Below are 23,507 nucleotides of genomic sequence, written 5' to 3'. Positions count from 1 at the left end.
TATTTTTGTTGTGGTTTTCTGTGATCAAAAGTATGGGTTGAATTTGGTTTTGCTGGAGCTCTGTGGTGATAAAGTCTATTGGTATACATGGTGGGCTTCTCCTTGGCTTTTCTGCTGCTCAGCTTGCTGCTTTGAGCTTGCTGGATGCTTGTGAGGGAGAGTTTAGTGCTGCCTTTTACCTTGCTTCCTTCAGGAAAAAGAACAACAGCCATAGAGGAGAAAGGAGGTAAGCAAAACTGGAAGGAATTTGCGTGCTGCCCTTATGGTGGTATGTAGAAAGAAAGTCGGCTTCTTTCTGAGGTCTTAAGCCTCTGAATAATTAGTTTGTCCTTAGGGTACCCAGTGACGGTGCCCTTCTTGAGCCAGGATTTGTCCAAGCCCTGTGCTGTGGTGTGGGTAACCAGTAGGTTATGCACTTAAAGTGGTTGCTCGACATTGCTTGCTGTGTTTTAGAGTCTGGTTGTGCTACCTATTGTTAGTGTGAATGATGTTTGCATTGGCACCAGGCAATGATCAAACGCATGTTGTGTCTTTGTAAATAGATGCTTTTTGCTTTGCTAAGTGATCTGTGTTCCTTGCACTGAAGTAGGTAGGAGTCTAAAATGGTTACATTCTGCTCTATGCCTGTGGTTCTTGCTAACAGTACTGACTTGCTGGCCCAAAAGCCCCTTTTGCCCCTACCCCTCCTTTAACAGACTGTATATTCTTCAGAGTATGCATTGGTCACAGCATGCAGCAATAACATGACCTGTATCTAATGTTTTGTGACTTTGTCTTTCAAAGTATTTCACGTGAGTGGCTGCTGTCACTATCATAATTTGTAAAGAGGGAGAAACTGAAAGACAGAGCAAACTGATAATGTGATTAAGGTTTCAAAACAAGTCTGCAGGGGAACTTGCTCTGAGTTTGAGAACTTTCTGTAAGTCCTATGCCCCCTCTGCTAAGCTCTCTGACTTCTTCCTCACCTGCTGACCAGGGCTGTGATAGCACAAAAAAACCCCCAAAACCAAAAACAACTTATTGGCTATTCAGGTGCTGTAGGAACAAGTAAGTGCCTGGCCCAAAGAACTAATGAGCTCTCACCCACACCTGCTCTTAGACCTACCTGGGGCACACTTGGCCTGGCTGCCCTCCATGACCTGTCTGTGAGAGGGGAAGCTGAGGCACAAAGCTATGGAGTCCTTGCAAAATCCCCGCTTGTGCAAGCATCAGCCTGTTGGAAATTGTGCAGCACTCTTAGTGAAAGATACTGGGTGGCAGAGTAGGTCCTTGCTCACGTATTGGCATAACTGGCATTAAAGTGGCTTGTGGGGTTTCTCCTCTTCTTTGGCACCAAAAGCACAGCACCTTTCAAAGCTTTGTCTCCTGTTTGCATCTGTCCCATTGTCCTTCTCTAGATGCTCAGAAGCAGTCATCTCTTTCTTCCTTCCCAAATTTGGTATGAAGCTGCCTTTTGTGCTGCCTGAAATCCCTGACACAGGAGAATTTCCACCCCGCTGGGATCATTAACCTTTCTGCTTTTCCAGTATTTGGTGTTAATAGGTAGTTTCTTTGTGGTTGTTTTGGTGTTGTGGTTTTTCTTATTTATTTATTGAGGCTCTGTGACTGCCATCTAACTGTCCTGGTCCATAGGCATGGCTTTCCATGTAGCCTCAGCTGGGGTCTGATGGTAGCATCAGATATCAGCATTATGGAAATCACAACAGTGACACTGAATGCTCTTTGTTAGTAACTTGCATGCAGTCAAAACATGATAGTCCTAATTCTGGACAAGGAGTAAAGAGGTTCTCCACCTTTTTTACGGGGAGGCTGCTAGGTGCTCGTATAGTAGGATGCTTCTTCAGCCCAGGTGTAGGGAGGCTTGGAATTTAGGAGGATTGACCCAAGATGTGTCACTGGATGGCGATTTATGCAGTACCACAGCGTGATTTCTAAATCGGTCAAATGCAGGCTTCTTGAAAGTGCCAGAAATATACCTGTGCAAGGCAGAGGAAGAGCTGCTTTAATGGGTCGATCATGTGGTTTCTCCTTTACTGTTCAGTAGGGCTGACGTGCTTTTGGGTGCTTTTTCTTCTGGCCCCAATGTGAGACCATTTATCTACATTCAGGAAGCACCAAACACCTCTCCTGAAAACAGTAAGACTCAAAATCACCAAGAACAGGCAATCCAACCCACCGTCTTCAGTCCTTTGATCTTTAGCAAATAGTTAACAGCAGAGTCAGCTCTACCACGAGGTTGTGCTTTATGAAATTATTTCATGTTGATCACAGTGCATTATGGAGGGTTTCTAGTCATTAACGGGAACCGAGTTCCTACTGTATGAAGATAAATTTGCTGCCTTGGCCATCTATTGGGCAAAAAAGCATGTGGGGATGCAGGCAGTCCAGCTATTAGCATGTTTATCAGGATAAATAGTATGCTGGGAACACGCATAGCATAGTGCAGATGGTACAAAACACACAAGCAGGAATTAAGAATATGAAGTATCTGGCTGGAAGCTAAACCAAGGAAAAAAACATGTCTCTAAAACCATGTCTTGGGACTGCATAACAAGATGTGGGTTTCTGTCATGTAAACACCTAACTTTAAAAGGCTGGGGTTAGAGCTGCCGAGTGGTGCTCTGAAGCATGGAGTTCCTCTTGTCCCATGCTCAGTTTTGCCTTTTCCTTACCTATTTCCAGTCTTCAGGCTTCTCATTGCTGACCAGGTTTCTCCCTCCAGATTTATCATCTATGTTTCTTTTGCTGGAGGGAATTAGACCCATCTGTCTCCCTAGTTTCCCTTGCTCGTCTTGCCCGAATTCCCCACAGCCACACTCTCTGCTCTGACTCTCTCTGTAGGCTCCTGCTGTAGCTGTGGTCCACAGCCCAATTCCTTCTCCTCGACTCTCTGCTCAGGTATTTCCAGTTCCTTCCTTTCCTTCATATGTTCTGCAGCTTCTCATCAAATCTTGTTATTCCTAGCATCCCACCCTCAAACGCTTCTCCTGTTTTCCCTTTGGGGTGTCTCTTTTTCCCTTTGCCTCCGATCAGATCTATGCTGAGTGGGACCCAGCGGGGAGATTGCAGGAGTGGGGGTGCTCACTGTTTTCTTTGTGAGGATTTTGCTCACTGAGGGAGGAAGCTGTGTTGGCGTTGCTGTTCAGAAAGGGAGGAATTTGATGCTGTTTTGGAAGCTAATGAAAGCTTAAAGGCAAATCTACTTTAAGATTCATTGCTTTGTATGGGCACAGCAGACAAGTAGGCAAGTCTGGATGCAAATTGGAAGTTAGTGGAAGCCCAAGAGATGTGATCAATTTTTGGCTAACGGCTGAGGCTTTGTTAGGGAACCCTGTTGTACTTTCTGGATGGGTTAGGCAATATTTTCTGTGTCTCCACAGTTAAGTTTTTATGGAAGCCTCGTTCTGTTTAATGTAGCTGTAGTTGAGTTATAAATTAATAATCCCTGCTGCTGGGACTGCTGTGTAGCAAGATGGCTTTCCTGAATGTATGTGTAAATAATTCATGCTATTAAATTAGTTGTGTTCCCTGTCCACAGCTCATTTACCTGCTGTGACTACAAATATTCCTCTATACTGTTAAGAGTAGGTGTCAGAAAATGCCAAGCGTGAGAGGTTTATGTCTATCAAAGAGCCTTTACCCCTTGTTAAATGGATTGGAAACTCTTTTGACAGAGAGTACCAGAAAAGTCTGGTTTGTTAAACATGACGCTCTTTACAGGAATATACCTGCTTAGGCAAAAATTTATCTTGGGTTTTTAGATCATAAGAAGATTTGGCTTGTGTGAGATGGGCTTTCCTTGTAAACCACAGTTCTGGGTCTTTTTCAAGCTCTCCATCTCTATTTTTAGAGCTTTGCCGGAATGACTTCTGTGCTCTCTGCCTCAGTCTCCCTACCTGTAAAACAGGAATAATAGGAATTCTTCTCTGTTTCACGTGCAAATTCTGTGGGGTTTCCAATTTACAATTTTATTAAAATTCCCTATGTTTGTTTGAAAAGCAGCTACCACAGAAATAGTAAATAGTCCTTTTCAATCTCAGATTTGAGTTGGCTACACAGGCATCAGCCATTCTGTGCTGCACTGAACAGAGTATGCTAATGACACAAGTCCTCCACAGATAAAGTAAAAAAGGGTACAAAGGGGAAAAAAAACCCCACTTGAGTCTAAAAGGTGTTTTGGGGGGTTCTAGTGCACAGTCTCTAAAACGTTTGCATCTTTTTGGCACTACCTGATGTTTCCAAGAGCTTTGATGCTGTATTGCTTCTGTATTAGCAAATTCTTTTAGACCACACTAGTAATGCTTTTGCTGGTCTAATGTTGTCAATTCTTGTTGGTTTTTCCTCAGCCTTGCTGTTCTTGTCTGCATGTGATCATCCAGGGCAAGACTTGAGGGAATCCAGGGAAGACTGTGCTGTAGTATCTTCCATCTTCTCCCTACATGCCAGAAGCTCGATCATCTGACAGTGAGTAATATTTATATGCTTTTATACATCATACATAACCTGTAAAATAGTTTTATTGCTAAGTACCATTGTATATTATCTAGAAGTAACTTAAAAATTTTGGTTTAGCTTTATATATAGATATTGATGAGAAATCTGAAGCATGTTTTTCTGTAGAAAATACCTATGTTCATATCAGACTCAAGTATATCTGGAAAAGATGTTATTCCTTATGCTCCTGCTTAAGTCTATTTAGAAGACATCCCAAGCAAGGATGTCTCTGTGTAAATAACAAGTACTATTAGTCTGGGGCCAATTTATTCACTGGAGAGGCCTCTGAAGAGATGTATCAGCATATTGGAAATCACTAATGGGAAATGTAAAGGTTTTTGCTAATGTTTATTGGGACTTCAGACAAATGTTTGCAATGGAAGGAAAACAAGAAAGACGTAGTCATGTAGTTGCATGAACTGAAGAAAATGAGATGGGTGCTCAGTAACTTTGAAGTAACTTTGAAATATCTTTGAGCTGTTAAAGTTTCTTATGAGGAAAGTTTCATTGCTCTCACTTTTGGTTAAAAGACAGGTTTCTGTTAGCCTGGGAAAAGCATTTCTAAATATTGAAGGAACTGGTAATATTGTGATTTTAAGTTTGGCGCCTCACTTTCCTAGCAATTACTCTGTTCTAGTTAAGGTTTATACCAGGATTTGCAAATGTCCAGTTTGCCTTGCGAATGGTTCTATATAACTGGAAATGCAGAGGAGTGGCCACTGCATGTGGCAAGGGTTGTGTTGGTAAGACACATTTTGTCCCAGCCAGTCAGTTGGAGGCTGAGTTGGGAGGAGGCAAATGGATGGAGCAATTACTCATAAGCAAGAAAATGGCTCATAATATCTCCTTTTAAAGACGTTGCAAACAAGCTGAGGAATAGGTCTTTGAGACACTGCAGACATACATAATTTCAAATGCCTGGTCTCTCCCTCCCTCCCTTGCTTTGAATGGCAGATTGTTGTGCTGCTTTGGGTTTGATGCTGTATTTCTGAAGGCTTCCTCTAGCTATAGTTCTAGCAGTTTGTGTAATGCTGTTTCCACAAAACATGTGGTATAACAAAACATGAAGTATGCAATTAACATTGAATTTTACTGAGCATGTCAGGATTGGAGACACACCATAAGAGAGAAATATAATCTAATAGGAAGGAATATACCTCTGGAGTAGTCAAGCTGTGAGATAAGAAAATGTGGTTTAGAATGAACAAATGAGCTGACGCATTGGGGAAGGAAATTATCACACTATTCTCCTTCCCCACACCCCAAAAGAAAAAGGTTAAAATTCCTCCCACAACTTGAAATAATGTCATAACCAGTGAGTATCTTTTGCAAAGATTAAAAGGAATAACAAAGTGAAAGGTGATGGAAATAGATGGATGATGCAGTGGGGCAGTATGTGTGTGGGAGAGTCAGTTGGGATTGAGATATGTAACCCTAAAATATATTGATCAAATGTATCTCTGTATTCTCTGGGCTGTGGGAGTTCCCAGACTGTGTGCCTTGAAATGGAAGCAATTTAATCTTTAAAAATAATAATGAAAGAGCAAACTGTAAATGAGACCTGCTGGCAGACTGACGGGGCTGCAGTCCCAGAGGTAGACACACATGCTAGGATGACAAATGAGGTCATTAAAGTAAATAGTGTAAATTGAGTTTTGGCAGTGGGTAGGAATCCTTATTATGATGGAGGGCATTAATATGGGAAGAAAAAAAGGGGGTGGAAGAATTCACTGGTGACAAGATTATCTGGGGCAGAGAAGCAGAGTAATTTTGTAGCAGTTCCAGCTATCTACTTCATTGCAAGGCAATGAGCCCATTTAATTTAGCAGGGACTTCAGAGGGGCATGTTTTAGGAGTGTATTAAAGATTATAAAGTGTCACCTTACTAAATAGCATCCAGGATACTACTTAACTTAAGTCTGAGATGTTCTTTACTCATTCAGTTTGTTCTGTGACTTTACATTTGCAGCACAGTGGTGCCTTTGCATACAGATTTTCTTTTTTTTTTTTTTTTTTAGGAGTTTCTTATTATGGGTGTTTCAAATCTGAGCTCTTGATTTCCTCTTGATAGTTTTTGAATATGGGAAGTGCATAACATAGCGTTAAAGGGCTGTGGTAGTTGGTTCTTATCATCGACTGACCACATAGGGAACTCTGGATCTTTGCATTTGGTCTTCTGATGTACTCTGTTAGATGCTGGTGACAGACAATGTGATCATCTTGCTCAGCACAAGAGCTTCTAACAGGTAGTTGTCACAGTGCTTAAGGTCATGGTGACTTTTTAAAGCTACTGGATTTTCCTATAGTTCTGGTGAGAATTAGTAATTCTCCCATACAAAGTGCTGGGTTTTTTCCTTGATCAGTTGAGACTGAAATAAAGCATTACTCTTCTAAAAGCAGATGTAGCTTGCAAGTTAGGGCATTGCCCTGAGAATCTTGAAACCTGAGTATTACTGTCCTCTGCTACTGCCCTTTTTGTGGCCTTGGGGACACCTGTGTCCCAGTTTCCCCACCTCTATAGTGGAACTAGTGGTACTTGTGTAAAAGTGCCTTACAAGATGTTACTAATTATATAGAAGTTCATATGTTCCTATTAATACTCTAGTTCTACATTTCCAATTCTCTGAAGTTCAGTTTCTGTGCTCATCCTAACATGAGGATAAATTACTTGTAAAATGCAGTTTAGATTTGTGAAATACACATTTCAGCTTCGTGCTATCTGCTCTCAAAGTCTGTGCTAGAGCCAGGTTTTTCTACATACTCCTGAAACTTCCAGCAGAGGTAAGAGCCTGTTGGGGTTGGGCTCTGTGTGAACGTGCTGGTAAGTGATGATCTATACCGTGATAGTAAGCAAAGGCACAAAGATGTGACTCAGCCAAGAGTAACCAGCATGTTGTGAGAATGGCATGCAGGAAAGGATAGTTGTGCTGTGACTACTGGTTAGCAAACACACAGCTTAGGATCTGTAGTACCCTAACACTGATCTAAGTGTGAATCCCACTGGTGACCTGATTGTGCAAATAGCTTCTCTCCTGTTCACTGGTGGAAGGGAAGGCCAGTGTTGAAGGACCAAATCCCACAGTGTGAATCTGGACAGCAATGACAATGGAAGCTCGTAGATATTAATCCCATCCTGTACTATCAAAGAGGGCTGTTGTACATTGAAACATACTTTTCCTATTTGGCTTGCAAAGGAAGATGTTCCTTTAAAGGCATATTTATCTCTTACCTCTTCAAAAGCAGCTTTTATTTTTCACAACATGCCTTTAAAAAAACAAACAAACAAACAAAACAACCAAACAAAACCATACAGAGATTTACTTCCTTTGCCCAGCAAATGCAGTTTTCTGTTGAACCCCTCATCGCATGGTAATAGTGATTTGCACAGACTGTTGAAAGGAATTAGTGCTAAAGCTGTTCTTGATGCTGAGAATGGCACTGCAGTTGTGGGAAGGAGGAAAGTTGAAGGCTTAAGGACAGTTCAAGGTATTTGCATTAACGAATACTGCTGGGTTTGGACTTGGTAATTTTGAAAAGTACATTTCACTCTAGCATCTCTTATGATTGCAGTAGGATGAAGTAATACTTCTAGAGGTTTTTGTTGCATACAAGCTGAAGAATTGCTGTAGTGTGGATGGGGGATGAGCAGGGAAATGGAATGTGAAGGAGCTCAAGTAGCACTTAAAATCATGAGAGTCCAGACAGGTAGGAGAGAGCTGTACCAGGTAGTTCTATAAGATCTTTAAAAGCAGTTTTCACTTAAAGGCTGTGGAAGAACTGGCAATGCAGCTGGACCACTGTGCCTACTGCTCATGTAGGACATGCATCCAGAGGAATTTTTACATTTGACATGCAATAAGGAAAGCTGTGCAATATCACTATTGCATAGAGTGTGGGGCAGGCTGTGGACTGATTTTTCAGGTCTCTCATGACAGAGCTCATTGCTATTAAAATGTGACACTGAGCAAGGCGCTTGTCTCCTGCCAACCTGTTTCTTTCATTTCAGCAGATTGGGGTATGTCTGCTGCACAGTGTCAGACCGCGTGTGGTTAAACACTGGTTGATGCAAAGCTTAGCAAGTTGCAAAATCGTTTTGCTCCTTCAGAACAACAAATGCTTACAGTAGGTGTGGTTTTTCCTCCCATTTCCCCAGTGCAAGCCCAGCACAGATGCTTGGAGCCCTGTGAGCTTGCTTGGGATCCTCCCTCTCGTAACTTGGAGAGAGATCTGCCTGGTAGCCTTTGTGCTGGGCTCCTTGTGCTCCTGTTCTGGTGCAGGGCAGGATGTGATGTTTCCAGGCTATTCTGGCATTAGCAGTTATGTCAGTCCCAATTGCTTTCCTTGGTTTCTGCTTTGCAACCGTTCACCCGTGTGTGCTCGACCACCATGTGATCACTGTTGGTCGTGCGCACAGATGTGGAGAGTAGCCTTACTGTGGCAACTGATCGGGGGCTGCTTTACCCCCAAATACACCCTCTTTTTTTCTGTAAAACTCTAATATTAGGCACTGGCAGCTTGTTCTGACAAAGCCCAGGGAAGCATGAAGCAGAGCTGTTGAAGTTTGATAGCTAATTTGCTTTGTTCTTGCCTCTCTTTAATTACTGCAGACTGAAAGTCTGCGCTGCTTTTCAGGGAGTGGCTAAATACAACCTGAACTCAAATCAGAGGGCAATAAATGCTTCTTGAAAATGGGGATAGGAGAAAAGTGCTAATTCATATATCTCTGGGGAAAGGAACTGGAGGCTGATAGGAAAGAGCATGTGGTGGGGGCTCAGCACTTTCCTGGTGAAACTATTGACCTTGAGAGGATTGGCTGCTTTTTCTTAGGCTGGGTTGAAGAATCCCAGCTACATGTAGCATGGCAGGTCCTGACACTGGGAAAAGATTGTATTGTGTGAAATTTGCGTGGTTTTGTAACAAAAGTGGGTGGGTGTTATTGGTGATCAGAGCTTTGTCTGTCATGATAAGAAGCAGGAAACTGAGCAGAAATTAAAGACCTGTCCCCAGTTGTGTGGATCTGAAGTTGTCCCTGTGCTCTGCAGGTTTAGAAGGAATTCAAGGTCTTGCTTAACGCTGTTGTTATTAGTTAAAATATCTAAACGCTGGGAAAATGTTCCTAGAATATTAATAAAATAGCTTTTTTTTTTTGCCAAGAAATACTAAAAACCTTTTAAGAAAACACTGGTGAAAAACATTTATGGGAAGAAGGGAAAAAAAAAAAGTTTGACTCTGAAAAATGGGACTTCAAACACCTCCCTCCCCCACCCATGGAAAAACCTGAAGTTGTGCTCAATCAGTAGTAGACCAAAAATGTGGTTTCAGTGACACAAATCCCTAAACAATAAATGTTGCTTGAATAATAGATTGACTTGCTTGCGAGTGCTTTTCCCTAAGCAAACTTAGAGATCAATAACTAATTATTTGCAGGAATAATCTTGCAAGTTTCCCATCATAAAGAGATTCAAGGAAAATGTAAGTTGCTCCAACTCATTTGTGAACAGAAAGAGGTAAAACTAATTATTCTCTTAGCTCAGATACTAATAGACACTTTTTTTTCCCCCCTGCTTGTACTTGATGGAATAGCTATACTTAACCCATGGCCTTGTTTATGCTAGGAAAAACCTGATCCTTTAACTAAATCAGTTCAAAAGTTGAACTAGTTCATTAACTATAAGTTTCTAGTGTAGGTTCAAACTTAATTGCTGTTTATAAACCGATTTCATCTGTAGTAAGGATTTGCATGTGATGAATGACAGGAACTCTAAGGAAGCCATTCTGTGAGCAGAGGAGCAGTGAAGCCCAGCTTCTTGTGGTTTTTCTGCTTCAAGGCAGGGTCTCTGAAACTTAATAAAATTTGCCTCCTGTGAAAGCCTTTCATGCAAGAGGGATGCTACTAGGGTTTCTTTCCCTCTGCCCAGCTGCTATTTCCACAAAACTGGTCAGAACTTAATTCTCTGTGGGGGTTCTGTCCTCCAAAACTATGCCCTCTAACTTTTGGATCTGGCTTTCTAGTAAAACTTGGCTGGTCTTCTTTTGCCAGTGTACGGGGGAATACACTGAAGCTTAAAACTTGTTGACTGCTAATGTTTCTAGGAGGTGTGTTTTTTTCCTTTTAGAGATTAGGACAGCATCTGTCTTGGATATTTATGTGTGTTTGTATTTGTTCTTTCACCAAATGTAGATAGTTCAAAGGGGCAAAACAAATCATACATTCTGATCAGTTTCTGTCTTTGCAGCCAAGTTGCTCCTTATCTTGATAAAATTCCCTCCATAATGTCTCTTTCCAGCTCACTGAATTGCTTTGTAATACATTCAATATTTGCTATTGCTGCTGCAAAAGCCTTGTATTGAAAACAGACCTGATGAAATAAGCTTCTATGTGAAACAATGGGCATGTGAAAGTATGCAAGGGGAAAGAGATATAACCATCATCCGCTTCTTTTGGAGCTGCTCTCTAATCAGCCCCAAGGCTGACAATGAGCTGTATCCCAGCCGCAAGCTGCCGCTGCCTGTCTAGTCATGTACAAAACCCTGCCTTCTCCTCCCTGCTTGTGCACCTTTGCTCTTCCATTCATTGTTTTACTAGCACGGCACCGTCTATTCAGCTCTTTCATTTTTAAAATGTCAGCCAGTAACTCCATCCAGGTTTGCTCCTGCAATGCCGATAACACAATTCCTATGGCTTAGTCTCTTGTCAAGCGCTTTCTCTCCAGGGTATTTTATTTTGCTCGTTGTCAGCAGCAGCTTTCTCTGGAGAAACGAAATCCTTCCTTCCCTCCTCCTTCTCCCCTGTCCTTCTGTTAAATAATCTGTCTGCACAGCCAAGCCAAAAATGGCTCTCGCAGAAAAATGGGCTGAAAGCCCAAATGTTGCCTGGGCGCTAACTTGGAGTAGCATATCCAGAGCAATTGTTTTACCAGCTTGGCTCTGCTGTGGCTTCAGTCCACCTCCAAGGACTGAGGCAGATCACTGACACTTCATCACAGAAGGAGCTAAAACTGTTCCCTGACTTGCGTGATCCCATTGCTTGTTGATGTTGGGTCTGTACTGGCTGCCTCCAAATCACCTACTGCAGCTAGCTCAAGGAGGCCGTTCTGTAGTCTTGCTTCAAGCTTCTTTAAACAGGCATACTTGGGTGAAAATTAGTCCAGATTAACTAACAGCGTGAATTTAAAGTGGATTACTTAAACTACACTGGCCTACAGCATGGCTGTTCTTTTTCAGAATACAAGTGGCCTTAATGTGCTTACTTCAAAGCTAAATTAAATGAAGCCTGCTTCTAACTCTGGCTAAATGTGTCCACACAGGGGTTTAATCCAGTTTGCCTATGCAAATGTCATTCAGATTAACTGCCTTGATCATCCACCTGTCAACAAGTTTCTGCAAAGCAGGATATTGCAGAGAATATGAAAACTTGGTCTGTGAATCGCGGATCATCAATGTGTGTGTGTTTACGCTGTGCTTGCACCAAGGCTCATTTCCCTGCCTGACCCTGTGGTTTGTGACAAGCTTGCTACCCATGGCAGGGGTGAAAGTAGTCTTTTTGAAGACGACCCTGTATCCCCGTAAGGCCTAGCAGAGACCCCCATCTGTGCTCTCCTGTCTTGGTGTCTTTGCCCAAGACCTTGCAGTGGTTGTATAAGCACCAATTTCCTTGTCTAGAAAAGCTGGACAAGGGAAGGAAATAAACCCAATTTGTACAAGGAAAATGGAATGCTGCTAGGTATTAGTGTCACTTTTGTATTAATAATTCCCTGATAAATCCCCAGGATTTTTTCTCCAGTCTAAAAATACTCCTCCAACTTGGCAGCGTGTTGCAATTGTGATAATGGAAGTGTAGTGGCATGTGCATGCCATAGCTCCTGCCCTTTCCTCCCTGGACTGGCAGCAGCTCTGTGGTTGTCTTAGGAAGGACTAGAGGGCATATATATATTGAAATGTAAGAAAGCTAGTCATGACTTCTACCTTCTGAAAGGCCAAAGCCTGGAAATTATCTCAATTTCAGTGGAGCCAAGTGCATTATGGAAATGTCATGACCCTAAGCCACTGACAGAGGTAGAATACAAAAGCACAACAAGAGTGGCACAAAACTTAAAAAGCTTATTGAACTGATAAAAGTAAAATATATATGTATAATTTTTTATTTTTTTTTAATCCCGAAGTCTGTGGAATTCCCTGCTAGAAGTAATTGTGGAGCAAAAGAAGGCACTCTGCATGCATTTAGAGTTAGGAATCTTAGCTGAGAGAGGACCCTGTTGTTATTGGTGCTGTACCTTTATGTCGTGAAAACTTTTAGTCTAAACTGATACTAAAAGTAGAAACCGCAGCAGAAGCTTGACTAAGTACCTGCCTCCCAGTCAGCTGATGCTAGAGAAGATCATCTTTCTGCTGTCTTATGGCGAGTCCTGTGCTTAAAGAGTATTTTCTTGGGGGGGTAGCTCTGAAAGCTAAGCACTGTTTGGCTGGGGAATAGCTTCTGCGGGTCCGTGGGTTTGAGGATAGTGCATGCTTTAATGGAGTTCTTTGCTGCAAGCTCTAACCAGTGGAAAGAAAAATCTGGTCAGCATTTAGGTGTCTGTTAGTGATGTTCACTTCTTCGCTGTGCATGTTTTGTGTTCTCCATGGTGCATGTTTAACTGACATAAGTTTTATACTCGTGTAGCAGACTGACTGGACCAGAAAGTCATGCCCTGTTGTGCCAGTGGAGGAATCTTAATCTCTGAGTGTCCTCGTGCATGTGAATTTTAAAAAATAGCCAATGTGCTGCAGAAAAGGAATCCATTTTTTTTTGTGAAAAGGTATGAAGAAGGAGACGTGGCAGCTCTTCTATGGGATACAGTGGCAAGGACCTGCAAAGGGGTCTGTGGTGGTATCCATCCAGTCTCTCAAGTCCTAAGCTTTTGCTTTCTGAACTCAGGCTTTGAGCTGCAACAGTCCTTGCTTAAATCCTCCATAAGGTGCTTGTTGCATTCCCACCCGTCTGAGAGCTGGCTGCCAGAGCCAATGCTCAGTTACTTGGGCAACCCTGACTGGCAGGGGCTGTGCCCATCCTGTGGATAGCCTTGTCTGTTGGGAGAAGTGCCAGCGGAGCGAGGGGAGGGCGAGATTCTGCATGTAATGATGGATTCAGTCACATTGAGCCTTTGTCGGCCTCAAGCACTACAAAGAGATATGTGAAGCTTTGTCCTATCCCTGCGAGATGCCTGAGCTGTTATCGTTTAGTTGGGGCAACAAAGCTGGCCAGTTGAGGTGCCAAGCAGGAAGGTGGGGGGGACTGGTGTGAGCATCCTGCAGTTCTGCTCTCTCTTCCCTTCCTGTTTTGGAGACTGTTTGGAGGAATTAGGCTATCTTATTTTTTGTACAGCCGCTGCCTGCGTGATGGTCAGATAGCTGATTATCCTGTTGGATTCAGATGGTCTAAGCTGGGTTACTCTTATGCTCTCTGCAGTCCCCTAGTAGGACAGGGAAGTGGAAATGCGGTTCCCTTAATCTGCCTTGTCCTAGAAGCAAGGCACAGCTCATTCACCCTGTGGCCTTGAAGGCAGTGTAGAATTAGCTTGAAAGACAGCTGAAAGATTTATTGCTGCTTAGAGAGGCCTTGGAAGAAATGTCCTTTTCGTGCGGTTTTTCCTTGAGTTTCAGTAGTGGATTGATAATTCACTGTGCATGTAATGCACAATGCACTTATTTTGTCATAACTCAGTTTCAGAAGGCTGTTCGTGACTTGCAATGAGACAGTCGGGCTTGGCAGAAAAAGAAGAGCCACAGCAGAGGTCATGGCAGGGGACTGGGCAGGATTTGATGTGGCCAGAGCAGTTGGGGCAAAGGAAACTTAAAAGGCTACAGGAAGATAATGTCAGTTATTTCCTTGCATAGTCTCTTTCCTAGTCCTTTCCACAAAGACACTGAGTTGCCTTGCACTGCTTGTATCCTGGGAAATATCTACGATGGATTTCCTTTTGCAGAAAACATTCACCGCTGACTTCATCCTTGAAAGAACAGAGCAGAAAATGTAATTGAACCAGCAAGTCGTTAATAGCTTGGTCTAGTGGGTAGAGCAGAAAGACTTGGGAGTCAGGACTCCCGAGTTATTTTCCAGTATGGTTGCTGACTGGTTGGTGGCCCTGGGCCAAATGACTCTTGTTTAGGAGCTTGCTTGCTGAAGCTTTGATGCTCAGTAATTTGACTTCTTGCTACTTGTTTTAGGCCATATGTGAGAGGTATGCACAGCGGCACGCAGGTGGTTTCCAGGCACCTAATAGAAGTTCGTTTGCAGAAGGGGGGAGTGTTGCCTCATCTGTTGATTATGGTTCAGAGAAAACACTTTAATGATTGTTTAAATGGAAAATGTTTTGTGTACACAGGAGACAATTCACAGCTGTTGCTGAACCTGCATAGTCCTTGTCATTAGTAGGTTTTTGCTACCTCTGTCCTACAGTTGGCAAAACTGGGGTGGAAGCAGGTAAAGTGATCAGCTGAAGTAGTTCAGCAGCTTGTTTTAAGTGTGGGTTTGGCTTTTGTGTTTTTGTTTCTTTTTTTTTTTTTTTAATAAAACTCGTGTCATTCCATTAGAAAATGCCAGAAGAAACAAGCCTGTGTATTACAAAAAGGGCAACGTTTTGTTTTGGAGTGGAAAATTTGGCAGCTTTAGGGGAGGCTTTTCTGTTCCATCTCTGATTCCTTGCTTTCAGCTTTTCCTTTTCCTCTTCCCCTGTTCTTTAGGAAAAAATCAGGACTTTATATTGACAATTGTTTTTTTGTGGAAAAGCTTAAGCTGGGAAATGCTCCACAGGATTTGAATGGATAGAGAGAAAAAGAACCTCTTCAGACTTAATTGCTTTGACATTTCTATTCCTCAAGTGCTGATACAATTGTAGAGCATCAAGCCTGTGTTCAGGATGCTTTAGTGCGCATGTCCTAGGAGTATACAGAAGCAAACCTCCAAAATAGGAAAGGCTGGGCATGCATCTGTCACAGGGCATTATAGCTCTCCATCCTACTCTTCTGCCTGCTAAAACAAACAAGAAATAAGTCTGCTTCATATTTCCAGCTAGCAATTAGAGGCTCAGCTTCTCAAAATTGATTAGCTGCTTAATCACCTCTGAAGATACTGCCTTAGTTGTTTGTGCCATCTGAGCTAAGCTAACGTTCAGCCCTCTGAATTGGGCTTTGCTGAGTGCTGAGGAACTTCTGAAGGGTCTGTAGGTTTGACCCGTTTCACATCAGCATGCAAGAATAAATTATGAGAACAGTTTGAAGCCAGGACTGTAACATCAACTGCTTGTGGCATAGTACCCTGGGGACACCGATGTCTTGTGTAGCTGCTGTAGAGTCCTGTTGTTATGTCCCGCTTGCCATTTCACCCCCTCAAATTCAGTGAGCTTAGCCCTCTGGTTTTTCTTCAGTAAAACAGGGATGATACCCGCTTCCCAAGAAGGCCTGGTTAATTAGAAACTGGAGTGTTTTGAAATCCATCTTCACCGATGCTTTAGTGAGTGGTATGTTTGACAGATACATTTCGTGTTCTTGTCGGGAGAGGGGCATTTATATGAAGGAACTGCTGGACCAGTTTCATGTTGCTGGACGCCTTCTGTTTATAAATGATGAATGCTGTGAGCATGGTTTACTGTTTGAGAGTAATTAGCCCGTGGTAAGGCATGTCCTGATGGGGGACAGTCACGATACCCTCCCGTGACTCCCAGAGGCGAGCATGGACCATCTCCAGAGGGGACTGCCCATCTCGGGGATGCCCCAGCACACCGCGCCTGGCAGGGCCCGAGTGCCGGAGGGCAGGCGCGTGGCAGGGACCCACCGTGCCAATCTCCGGCGCGGCCAGGGAGACTTGGCAGGACCGCTCCGCGCTGTGCGAGGCGACCGTCAGGCTTGCCCAGAGGCACGTGTTGAGGTTAAAGCACTGGGCTGGCGCTCTCTTGGCACTAACGCTTCACCTGCGCTTGGCCTTTCATCCAGCTTGTGTCTGCTGTCTCCCACGGCTCGGGTCTGACCTTTTGGAAACATGCAGGCCTTCATCCCAATCTCTGGATCGGAGTGTATCTGTGATACACCCAGAAAACCACAATATCTGTAGGGGCAAAAGAGAATGTCATCCTAATTCCTTGTTTTCTTTCTTCCCTTTCGTGATGGGGGCTTTAAATCAGTCTTTGACAGAGCCTCTTTCCCGGTGGTGGTATTGTGGGTAGGTGCAAATCAACAGAGCTTCCTTCTAATTTGGCCAGTTCAGGTTTTAAGCTTCTCACTGTCTGGTCTGAGACTCGGAACAGGAATGTGTGCTCCCTTCTTTTCCTTACCACTACTCCGTTAATCATCCTCCAGGAGATGAGATGAAAGAAAGCCGGAACAAGGACACTTAGGCTGCTATATTTGAGGGTGGGAGCAGAGCCATGCTTTGTGGAAAAATGCTAATGTGTGCGCAGAGGCAGAGAGCAGAGGTTGCATCTATAATACAAACCCACAAAAAGGTGTAGTCCTAAGGTTACAAAGTGAGGTACTTAAAAGCTAGGACTTGCCAGAAAAGATATTTCTGGTGAATCTCAATTTGCACCTTTGTGTATATGTATTATGATGGTCTTTAACTGTGCAGCTACATTATCCTTTTCCAAAGCTCCCAACATGTCCTGTTTGGTGTGCAGAATGGATCACGTTCACTTGATCAGCCTCTGTTCAATAATTTTTCTTCTGTGGTGTCACGTCTGTCCCTGTATTACTTATTCAAATCCTGCACTGGAAAAAAGAATGGTTAATGTAAAGCCTCGTGGGCTTTTATGGCATCAATTGCTATTGTGTCTGTATGCTTCACAAATAGTAAATAACCCCTCTGGCTCTCAAGAAAGGGCATTTCCCCATTTTGCTGGTGGTCTATCTGTCCCTCAAAACCTAATGTGAAAATTATTCGGTTAAGTTGCATCGCAGATTGAGGGAGCTGACAAGTACACAGCCTCAGCCCTTCAGGTATTCAAACTGTGGCTCTTGCAGCCCTGGGTAGCGATTCCAAGTGCTCAGCAGTTCTGCAGACCAGACCGCAAAGTCTCCTGTCAGGCACCCAGAAAATGCATCTGAACGAATGTCTGAGTAGTTTCTCCCTGCTTGTTGCTCAAAGTACTGGTGGTTTGAGGCAGTGCCCAGTTCATGTGGAAGCTGGCTTGGCAGCTGGGATGAGCCACGAGGGAGACCTCCGCCTCCCTTCCAAGCAGCAGAGCTCACTGTTGAGTGGAGATGCTGACCGCTGTGCTCATCCTGAAGCTTAAAATAATCCCTGAGGTGGAAGGGAAAAGTTTGTGGGTTGGGGGTTTTGTTGAAGTGCTTTGGGTTTGCTTTTGAAGTTGTGTTGCTGATTGAGGAAAGTATTTTCCACTTTAGAAAGTGCTCCTTCTTTGACATTGTTTTCTTTTCCAAAAGAGTCTTTCACATCGGGGAAATGTGAGGAAAGTTTAGACCAGCTTCTCTTGCTCTGTTGCAGAAAATGGTGACTGCTCTGTAGCATGTTAATGTACCTTCTGTACTCGACTGTACTACTCGGCAAGCATTAGTTGGAAGTTGTTGCATTATGCTTTATTATCATCAACAAACTTCCACTTTCTCTGCATTGGTGAAACATTAATGGCCAGCACAGTGCGGTATTCATGTTTATGGTGGGATGCATTCACATATCTATCTTGTGCAGCCATCCTTCCTCAGCATCCCTGTCTTTTGCAGTACAAGATGAGACAGATCATGCTCCAGTTCCCATCCTTTTGGGGCTAGATAAAGGGAGAAAGGCTTGCAGAGCTTGAATTGGATTCAGAGAAAAGAAACTAAAGGTGTGAAACAAAAAAAAAAAAAAAAAAAAAAATCCTTTAAGCGAGGTGATTAAGAACCCCCTCAAAAAAGCAACTAGAGGAAATTGGAAGAAAAATAAAAAATGCTAATAAAGGGAACAAAACTTGTGAAAGGCAAGCATTGATTGACAGAAGGGAGAGGGGCAAGGGAGATGTCCTCCCATCCTCAGAAGCAAGGCCTGGTCTGTGTATGTATTTCTGCTGGCTGCCTGCCTGCCTGAAAACCTGGCCCTGTCTGGCACTTTTTTTTTTTTTAATTCTTGTGTTTGAATTTATAATGTGAAGTGCAGCAGAATGAGATTCTCCTAGAATATTACTATTGATGAGACTGTCTGCCCTAGAGGGTGAGTGGTGATTTGGAGGAGAGGAAACTTGTTTTTTCTACTTGCACGTCTGTTGTGGGCTTGCTGCATTACCCTTCTAATTGCACTTAGTTCTTCTGTGTTTCCGTTTACTACTGCATTTCTGTGTATTAGTTTTCTCTGAGTTACGTTTGACAGTTGTGAGTCAGGAACGGCTTCTCCCTAGATGTATCCTGAGTGCATCTCGCTGGGATTTTCTGTGTGGTTTAGGAGTTGAGAGGAACCGGGGCTGCTGTGTACTGCTGAGGTACAGAGCACAGATAGAAGCCACGAAACCATTGCAGCCGCCGCCTCCGTCGGGATGACACAGATCACCCACGCTTCCTCTCTGGGAATGTGCCAGGTGACTTGTTCTCATTGAAGGTTTCCAGGACTCCGGTCTTCAAACGTTCATGCAGTTTGAATAATGCATAAAGTTCCAGTACTTGCTGGAGTCAAAGATTCTTCTCCAGCATCTTAGCTCTTTAAAAAATGGATGAATACATTTTTATTTGAAAACCTTCCCCTTGCCCTTTGCGCAACCTGCGTCCCCTTTCTAACCTGTCACACTTTCTACAAGCCTTGCATCTTTCTAAATGTACAATTGCCACTAGGGTTAACTGCCCTTTTGTACGAGGATCTCATTCTTTCCTTTTGCCTTTGATATTTAACAGGGCAAGTTTTCTTTGGCCAGAAAGGCGGCGGCCTCGCTGGCTATATCTGTCCGCAATTAATAAATTCAGTCAAGCTGTAACAGGATGCTGTGCTTTTGGGGAGATGAATCTTTCTCTTCCTCTTGTCCCCCGTGAATCAGACCGGGGAAGTTTCTTCTGTGGTGCTGGGAAGGCACTGGGTGGCACAACAGGGAATTTGGGCCCGCTACCATGGGAGTGTTTGTGTATGAGGGGCACTGATGGGTCAGGAAGGTTTTCCCTCCTCCTGCTCCAGGACCTGCAGGCTGCTGCAGAACAGAAGGGAGCTGCGGTGTGGTGCTGTGTAAATGTCCGAGAGAAATGCTGGGGCGTTACAGGGTAAAGCAGGGGTCTCTTGTGTGAATCTGGTGCTTGATGGGCTTCTCCGGTCACAAGCTGGGGAGAACTCTTGTCCCTTTGTAGTACAGTGACCTCCTTGAACTACGAGCTGAGGCTGCGGTGTTGCTGGCAGAGGCCTCGTAACTTTGAGCACTTGCAGGCAGGGAAGTCGCGGTGAGAGACGTAAAGGCAAGACAGATTGGACACCAGTTCTGCGAAGAGTCTGGAGGAGGCCTGCGCTGGGCAGCGAGACCTTTCCAGGCAGGTGATAAGGCAGATACTGTAAGAGAGCCTGCCTTGACTGCCGGTTTGAACCATAAAGTGCAGATGTAATGTCTGAAATCAAGGGTGTCTGTCTGGAGGCTGAGGATTTACTTTGGCCCACTGGGGCAGCGAGGGATCAGGGGCTTTGAACTTGAAGGATCAAGATGCTTGTGACAGAGTTGAGGCAATTTTAATTTCACTGTGCATTGCATCAAGCATTCCCCTTCTTGCTACAGGACAGCCCGTTCCGTATTTAATAATGGATACTTTTTGCAGGTTGCATCTTCACTTTGCTCTGTAGCCTGTAGAATTAATGACTTAAGAGATGGGGTGGGGGTGTAGTGAGGTCACACCATAGGACAAAACAGTTACAGCTGCCTGACTGCAGAACTGCAGCGATACCGTGTGTGCTCAGCAGCAATGCTGGAGTCTGCAGACCATGTTTAAGCAGGCAGTGAGTGTTCCCTGGCAAGGTTTCTTGAGGGCATCCCACCTCTTCAGGATACAGGCAGAACTCTTTGTGTTCCTGATTCCCGTTCCTCCCTGACTGCTCAAGCTGTTGAGATCCAGTGGCGACTCAACCAATAGATGCTGGGCAATGTGCATCTTTGTGTCTCACCATGCCAAAGGCATGGATCTGCCGTGTGAAAAGCCTACACTATACGAAACTATAACTCGGAATCAAGAGCTGTGCTGCACGCTGAAGAATCTTGCTTTAAATGATATCCTTTGGTGCCCCTGAATTGACCTGAGGGCTTTGTCCTGCTGCATGGGTGCACCCAACTGACAGGACAGAAAAAAAACCTTCAGGAAAGGGAGATGAAGTGATTGCAGAGGGGTAGGTGAGCGTTGTTGCGACAGTTCCTGATGCAGAGCTGGCTCAAAGCTTTTGCACAGATAAAGCTAAGGGGCAGGACCGTGCCCTCTCTGTTCTTCCCACAGGAGGTCTGGGGAAGGAGGAGAGAGAGGGCTGGACAGCATTGGAGCAGGGAGCTTGTTCCTGCTGTCCCCAGGAGGATGAGAGGAGTGGAGAAGATTGGTTTTTCCCCCTGCATTTTGGTGGTTGCTCTTGGCCCCCAGGTCACAAATGCTTGCTTAGAAGTGACTGGTCTGGCTTTCCTGGGCTGTGACCCAGGCAATGGGCAGGATGCTTTGCCACCTGTGACAGCCTGTTGCTTGAGGTGATGGCAGGCTGTTCTTGCACCAAGTGCTGCTTTTGCACCGGGAATGCTAATCTAGGGGGTTTGTGTGACCCCCCCCCCGCATCCCTCCCTCGTTCTCGTACCACTCTGCCAAACTTCTGTCAAGTCCTGCTGGAGAGGGGCACCAGAAGCCTCCCCATTTGGAGGGCTGCCTGCCTGCAGGTCCCTTCATGGGCGCAGAAAGATATCAGCTGTCCTGCTGCCCTGCTTGGACTCAGGGGGAAGGAGTCTGCCTGGAGCAGATGCTCAGCTCCCGATTAACGTGAAGGTGAGAAGCTAAATCCGGGCTGGTGCCCAGTCCTGTGCTGGGAAGTAAGGTTCAACGAGTTGCACCCCGTGCGCTGCCGTCACTGTGCATGTGTGGCTCGAGACTCTTGCGTTTGCGTAAGCTTTACTCTGACAGATGCTGGACTCGGTGCTTGTGGCTGGGGGGTCTTCTAGGTGCGTAGTCTGATAATTAATCTTAGCAGGGCATCCTTGCCGATTGGAGGAAGACGAGGGAGGGACTGAGCAGCATTGCATCTTCCTGGCTTTTCCAGTATTGGTTGCTGCTTCTGGATGACTTTTCTAGTGTTGAAGCAAACCTATTGTAGTGTTCCTCTAGGGATGGAGTCCTTGAACAGCTGATAACTTCTTTGAAAAGCAGCAGTAATCTGCCTAGGTCTGCAGTTCGCTTTTCAGTTTGGATGCTTCAGCATTACTGATAAGTCAGCCTTCTCAGCTGGGCACTGTGTGACACCTGCATGCTGGTGTTGCTTTAGGGAGACAAGCAGAGCTCCTTAGGAGACTGCATGGGTGCTGCAGGAGCACAGAGTACTCGATACATATTTTTTTAAAATGAAAAATTAAAACAAAACAAAAAAATCCACCCCTAGCAGGAGTTGGAAACCTGAACAGAAACTACTAGAATGGAACATAATCCTTTTAAATGGTCTACAAAGTTGGCTTTCAGAGGCAAATGTGGTTTAACAGCGCTACCTGGTGGAAGCACTTCTTCAGAAAAATCCATTTTATGCCTAGGGTTTCATCAGTCCTTAGACACCCTCTAAAGTTTAAATCTGTCCTTCTCCCCTCTCCCCAGTCTGCTCTGTATGTAAATCTCAGCCATGAGGGTGCTACTCAGGACAGGCTGGCAGAGAAGACTTGAGTGTTGTAATCTTTTTCTTTTTTTTTTTTTTTTTTCTTAAAGCGGTGGGGGGAGAAACAAGCGTGTGCAATTGAGAAATGCTCTCAGCATTGCTTGTACACACAGAGTCCTCTTTTGATGTGTGGTAGAACAGCCAGCTGATAACTTCTGTGCTGTCTGTGATCTTAAGAGTGTTATTAAAGGAAATGCCCTTGTTGGCTGGGAAGACACAGCACTGCTTTTGAAGCATTTTAGGCCAAACTGAGTTGGGGAGGTGGTACATCAGTTTTTGGGGATGCTCCTTCAGGCAATGGGTTCAGATCTCTGCTATTCCCTTACCCACCAGACCTGAGTCTTTGGGGATATATTTCATCATTGACACTTGTCCTTTTGACAATTAACATACTGTGCAGAAAATCTGGACTTCAGGAGCTGAGATTTTTGTTTGCGAAGTCATCCTAGTTGTCCTTGAGGCCAAAGGCAGAATACAACTTCAGCGTTAGTGGCATCAACAGATACTTCATCAGGCACACACGAGTGGGGATGGAAAGTGAGCGGGGGGGAGGGGGTGTGTTCTATGGAGGTGTGTGAAAGCCTGTCCAATTTTTTTCATAGTCTGGATGTGACAACAGTGTTTCTGATGGTGCTCAGCAGAGGAAAAGCTTGTTGCTTTTAGCGTATCTCTGCAGTGGAGAGGTATGGCTCATACTGAAATGTAGCACGGGTACCTGGTTTGCAGCCTTTGCAAGGTCCCCCCGCACTGCCCGTGTTGCTCTGGAACAGCATGGTGCCAAGCAGATGTTAAAGAACACAGAAGGGGTGGGTTGCTCGGCTTGCTGGTGGGACCTTTCTTCTAAGGACACGAGTGTTTAGCTGGAGAGGCTGAATGCGTAGTAATAGAAGTAGATCTGGATTTTAAAGTGAGGATTCGGGAGTGGGTGAGGCAAAGAGTTCAAAAGATAGATCGAACACAAGCCTTAATACCCAGCAGCCCCGCTATACTTGCACAAAAGGCTTCTGGGCCTGTCGGATGGACGTACCCAGTAGCAATAACCCCATGGCAGACTGTGTCCTACAGGCTCAGTGTGGAGAGCGAGGGTTGGCTCATCCTCCAAGAAGAGGAGTATTAGGTTGGTTTTATTACTCGTGGCAGCGCTACATAGCGTAACATTTACTGGATGAAAAGACTACTAAAAGTCCTTCTTACAATGTTA

General features: G+C 44.4%; 1 long non-coding RNA gene across 2 annotated transcripts in view; it reads left to right on the top strand.

Moving 5' to 3' along the window:
* The first annotated feature begins 4,224 nt into the window (after window positions 1–4,224).
* The window catches only part of LOC138686202 (uncharacterized), a 49,739-nt gene continuing 30,456 nt past the window's right edge, over window positions 4,225–23,507 (top strand). For both annotated transcript variants that reach the window (XR_011325576.1, XR_011325575.1), the window contains exon 1: window positions 4,225–4,464. This is a non-coding gene — a long non-coding RNA (uncharacterized lncRNA). The remainder of the gene's footprint in view (window positions 4,465–23,507) is intronic.

Source organism: Haliaeetus albicilla, chromosome 7 (genome assembly GCF_947461875.1).
Source record: "Haliaeetus albicilla chromosome 7, bHalAlb1.1, whole genome shotgun sequence".
NCBI lineage: Eukaryota > Metazoa > Chordata > Aves > Accipitriformes > Accipitridae > Haliaeetus > Haliaeetus albicilla.
This window is presented reverse-complemented; position numbering and strand designations above follow the sequence as displayed.